This window comes from Eumetopias jubatus, unplaced genomic scaffold (genome assembly GCF_037043125.1).
Source record: "Eumetopias jubatus isolate StellerSeaLion01/CBP00866 unplaced genomic scaffold, mEumJub1_p1.0 scaffold_7, whole genome shotgun sequence".
Taxonomy (NCBI): domain Eukaryota; kingdom Metazoa; phylum Chordata; class Mammalia; order Carnivora; family Otariidae; genus Eumetopias; species Eumetopias jubatus.
Genome location: NW_028274813.1, coordinates 99,465,209 through 99,471,208, shown reverse-complemented (window position 1 = coordinate 99,471,208; position 6,000 = coordinate 99,465,209).

Here is a 6,000-nt window from a genome sequence, read left to right as displayed (position 1 = left end):
AAAAATGAGTTTCTCTCTTCATTATGTCCTTATTTGCCTTTGAATATGTGAATACAGTTCCTCGTCTGCTAATTTAACATCTCTTACCATTCTTTTTGAATTTCCTCCTGGTTAGGGATCATCTTCTTGGGTCCTGGCATGTCTAATAACTTCTTACTGGTTGCTGGGCATTATGATTACTGTATAGTTGAATGTTTGGATTTTGTTGTTTTCCTTCAAGGAGTGTAAGGCATTTAAGTTATTTGTTGATCAGCTTGACAGATTTGAGCTTTGTTTATAGATTGTTATGGTGAAGCTAGACTAGATTTCATTCAAGAGATAGTTCAGTCATAGTCCTGTGGGATAGCCTCGTTGTGGTTGACAATGAATGCCCTAGTTGACCACTCAGAGCTCAAGGCTTCAGTTCTTGCCCGCATCACTCTGGGAGTTGTTGTTTGAAACTGATACATCTTTTTTTTGCTCAACCACATGAGCTTCATTTCATGCGTGTTTGGCCTCATACTAAGCAAAGATTAAAGGGTACTTATATGGAGCTACCTTTCTGCATCACTCCCTTCTCTCTAGAGCTGTCCTGCAGCCGACATCTCTTTCCATACTCCGCATTCTGGGCTCTGATTAAGTTCCCCTCCCTGTACCACTGTTAGGAAAATGCATACAGGCAAGAAGATGGAGGACTCCTAGAGCTCACTTCTTTCCTTCTCATCTCTCAAGGATAACAGCCCTACTCTGTCTGTTGTCCATTGTTTGAAACAGTTCCTTTATGTATTTTGTCCAGTTTTCTAGTGATTTATGATAGAACAAATGTGGCCTTTGTTATTTTATCCTTTATTGATAAATAGTGACACACAATAAATTGCACATAAACACTTGGTAAATATTGACATATACAAGTTATATATCTCCATGAACTGATACAATAATCAAAATAAAGAACATCCAGCATTCCCAAGTTTCCTTTTGCCCCTTATCATCCATTCCCACCCCATCCCCATGCAACCACTGATCTACTTTAAGTTCAGTAGATTTATTTGTATTTTCTAGATCTTTATATGAATGGAGTCATAAATACAGACTCATTTTTATCTGGCTGCTTTTACTTACCATACATGGAGATTCATTCACGTTGTTGCATGTATCAGTAGTTCATTCCTTTAAATTGACAACTAGCACTTCATTTAATGGATGAATTACAATCTGTTTATGCGTTCACCTGATAATGAATATTTGGGTTTCTCTCAGTTTTAGGCTCTTTCAAATGAAGTTACTCTGAGTATTTGTGTAGAAGTCTTTACGTGTACATATGCCTTCACATCTTGTGGGTAAATAAGAGTCTGATAGCTGGGTTGTATGGTACGTGTATGTTTGACTTTTTAAAAATTGCCAAACAGTTATTCAAAGTTATTCATGTCAGCAGTTTAAAAGTTCCAGTTGTTTCACATCTTTGCCAACATTTGATATTATCAATCTTTTTAATTTTAGTCATCCTACTGTGTTTGTAGTGGTATCTCATTATGGTGTTAATTTGCATTTTCCTGTGACTAAAGATGTTGAGCATCTTTTCATGTATTTATTTACCATCTGTATATTTTCTTGGTAAAGTGTTCACACTTCTGCAAATTTTTAATATTTTTCCTTATTGAGTTGTAAGATTTCTTGATATACAATACATGTTCTTTGTTAATATATATTTGGAAATATTTTCTCTTCAGTCTTTAACTTGCCTTTTCATTTTCTTAAGTGTCCTTAGGAGAACAAAAGTTTTAAATATTGATGAAGTCTAATGTATTGGCAATCATGCTCATAGATTAAGAAATTAAAGACTAAGGTGTCATTGGCAGGTTCATTTTTAAATTATATAGAAATGCACTTATATTTTAAAATTATATAAAAATGCAATTATATAGCACCTGTAATAGTCAAAACAACCTTGAAGTTTCAGAAAAAATTCTAATCACTCCTGCTACCTGATTTCAAGACATTTTATTCAGCAACAAGAATCAATATGTTATGGTACTGACATAAAGATAGAACAATAGATCAGTAGTATGCAGAAAATAAAAACCTGAACATTTACAATTAATGATTTTGACAAAAGTGCCAATATAATTAAATGGGAAAATATAATCTTTTCAACAAATAGGACTGAACTAATGGAACAGCCATATACAAAAAATGAATTTGGATTTTCACCTCACACCATATAGAAAAATTAACTCGAGGGACATAAGCATCATAAGGCAGTATGAGTCCTTTCCTTTTTCTCTCCCCTTGATTTACAACTCATCAGACATCCATAACTAGGGCAAAAAGTGCCTCTGGCCAGAAGGGAATGGCATTATATATTCAAAATGCTGAAAGAAATATTCCTGCAACCAAGAATACTCCATCCAGCAAGGCGATATATCATTCAGAAGGAGAGATGAAGAATTTCTCAGATAAACAAAAGTTAAAGAATGTCATCACCAATAAACCAGTCTTACAGGAAATATTAAAGGGGACTCTTTGAGTAGAAAGGAAAGACCATAAGTAGAAGTAAGAAAAGTAGGAAGCACAAAATTAAGTATATCTATAAAATTAGTCAAGGGATTCACAAAATAAAAGGATGTGAAGTGGGAGGGAAGAGGAGTAAAGAATGGCTTCAAACTTGAGGGGCCATCAACCTTATACAGACCGCTATATGCATAAGATGTCATATATAAACCTAATGGTAACCACAAACCAAAAAAACGGTAAGGGACATGTAAAAAAAAAAAAAATACAGAGAAAGGAGTCCAGGTATATCACTAAAGAAAGCCAGGAAACTATGAAAGTGCAAGAGAAGAAACAACTATAAAAACCACCAGAAAACAAATAACAAAATGGCAATAAGTACATACCTATAATAATTACTTTGAATGTAAATCGACTAAACAATCCAAAGACATAGGGTGACAATGGGTAAGAAAGCAAATTCCATCCATACACTGCATACAAGAGACTCCTTTCAGAACTAAAGACACCTGCAGATAGAAAGTGAAGGGATGGAAAAGCATTCATCATGCAAATGGAAGTGAAAAGAAAGCCAGGGTGGCAATATTTATATTGGACAGAATAGACTTTTTTTTAAATATTTCATTTATTTATTTGAGAGAGAGAATGAGACAGAGAGAGTACATGAGAGGGGGGGAGGGTCAGAGGGAGAAGCAGACTCCCAGCTGAGCAGGGAGCCCAATGCGGGACTCGATCCCAGGACTCCAGGATCATGACCTGAGCTGAAGGCAGTCGCTTAACCAAATGAGCCACCCAGGCGCCCAGAATAGACTTTTTTTTAAATTAACATATAATGTATTATTTGCTTCTGGGGCACAGTTCTGTGATTCATCAGTCTTACACAATGCCCAGCACTCACCACAATACATACCCTCCCCAATATCCATCACCCAGCCACCCTGGACAGAATAAATTTTAAAACAAAGACTGTAATAGGAGACAAAGACGGACACTATATAATCATAAAGGGAACAATTGAACAAGAAGATATGACACTTGTAAATATTTATGCACCCAACATGGGAGCACCCAAATACATAAAGCAGCTAATAACAAACATAAAGGAACTAATCAATAATAATACAATAATAGTAGGGGACTTTTATACCCCACTTACATCAATGGATAGATCAAACAAAATCAACAAGGAAACAGTGGCTTTGAATGATACATTGAAACAGATGAATCTAACAGGTATCACCAGAACATTCCATCATAAAACAGCAAAATATACATTCTGTTCAAGTGCATATGGAACATTCTCCAGAGTAGATCACATGCTAAAAATCAAGTCTCAACAAATTAAAAGATGGAAGTCATACCATGCATGTTTTCTGACCATAACACTATGGATCCAGAAAACAACCACAAGAAAAAGTCTGGGAAGAACACAAATACATGGAAGTTAAATAACATGCTACTAAGCAGTGAATGAGTCAACCAAGAAAGTAAGGAGGAGATCAAAAAAATACATGGAGACAAATAAAAATGAAAGCACAACATCCAAAATCTTTGGGATGCAGCAAAAGAGGGAAGTTCGCAGCAATACAGACCTACCTCAAGAAACAGGAAAAATCTCAAACAATCCGCCTCACACCAAAAGAAGGTAGAAAAAGAAGGGCAAAGAAAACCCAAAACAAGCAGAAGAAAGGAAATAATAAAGATTAAAGCAGAAATAAGTGAAATAGAAACTAAAAAAAAAACAAAAAAAACAAAAAAACCAGATCAATGAGACCAGGAGCTGGTTCTTCGAAAAGATAAACAAAATTGATAAACTGTTTGCCAGACTAATTAAAAAAAAAAAAAAGACACAAAATCAGAAATGAAACGAGAAATAACACCAAAGAAATAAAAAGAATGACAAGAAAATATGAAAAGCATATGCCAACAAACTGGACAACCTAGAAGAAATGGATAACTTACTAGAAACATACAACCTTCCAAAACTGAATCAGGAAGAAATAGAAAATTTGAACATTGATGAAACTGAATCTGTAATAATAATAATAATAATAATAAACTCCCAACAACAAAAGTCCAGGACCAGATGGCCTTCCTAGGTGAATTCTACAAAACATTTAAAGAAGAGTTAATACCTATTCTTCTCAAACTATTCCAAAAAATAGAAAAGGAAGAAAAGCTTCCAAATTCATTCTATGAGGACAGCATTACTTTGATACCAAAACCAAATAAAGGCACTACAAAAAGAACTACAGGCCAGTATCTCTGATGAATGTGGATGCAAAAATTCTCAAAATATGAGCAAACTGGATCCAACAATACAATATATAAGTCATTCACCACAAACAAGTGGGATTTATTCCTGACATGCAAGGATGGTTCAATATTCTCAATGTGCTACATCACATCAACAAGAGAGAGGATAAAAACCATATGATCATTTCAATAGATGCAGAGAAAGATTAGACAGAGTACAATATCCATTCATGATAAAAACTCTCAACAAAATAGGTTTAGAAGGAAATTACCTCAGCATAATAAAGGCCACATGCAAAAAACCCACAGCTAACATCATGCTCAATGGTGAAAAACAGAACTTTTCCTCTAACATTAGGGACAAGACAAGGATGTCCGCCCTCACCGCTTTTATTCAACATAGAACTAGAAGTCCTAGCCACAGTAATCAGACAACAACAAGAAATCAAAGGCATCCAAATTGGTAAGGAAGAAGTAAAACTTTCAGTATTTGCAGATGGCATGATACTATGTATAGAAAACCTGAAAGACTACCAAAAAACTTAGAACTGATAGATGAATTCAGTAAAGTCACAGATACAAAATCAACATACAGAAATCTGTTAAATTTCTATATACTAATAATGAAGAAGCAGAAAAAGAAATTAAGAAAATAGTCCCATTTACAATTGCACCAAAAATAATAAAATACTTAGGAATAAACTTAACCAAGGAGGTGAAAAACCTGTACTCTGACAACTATAAATCTGATGAAAGAAATTGAAGATGACACAAACAGAAAGATAATTCTATGCTCATGGATGGGAAGAACAAATATTGTTAAAATGTCCATACTACACAAAGCAATCCACAGATTTAATGCAATCCCTATCAAAATACCAACAGCATTTTTTTTTCCCAGAATGAGCATAAACAATCCTAAAATTTGTATGGAATCATAATAAAAGACCCTGAATGGCAAAGTAATCTCGACAAAGAAGAACAAAGCTGGAGGACTTCTCCTTTTTGGAGAACCCAAAAAGAAACTCATGATTATATGGTCAGTTAATCCTTGGCAAAGGAAGCAAGAACATACAATGGGAAAAAGACAGTCTCTTCAACAAATGGTGTTGGGAAAACTGAACCACTTTCTTATGCCATACATAAACTCAAAATGAATGAAAAATCTAAATATGAGAACTGAAACCATAAAAATCCTAGAAGAGAGCACAAGCGGTAATTTCTCTGACATCGGCTGTAACATCTTTCTAGATA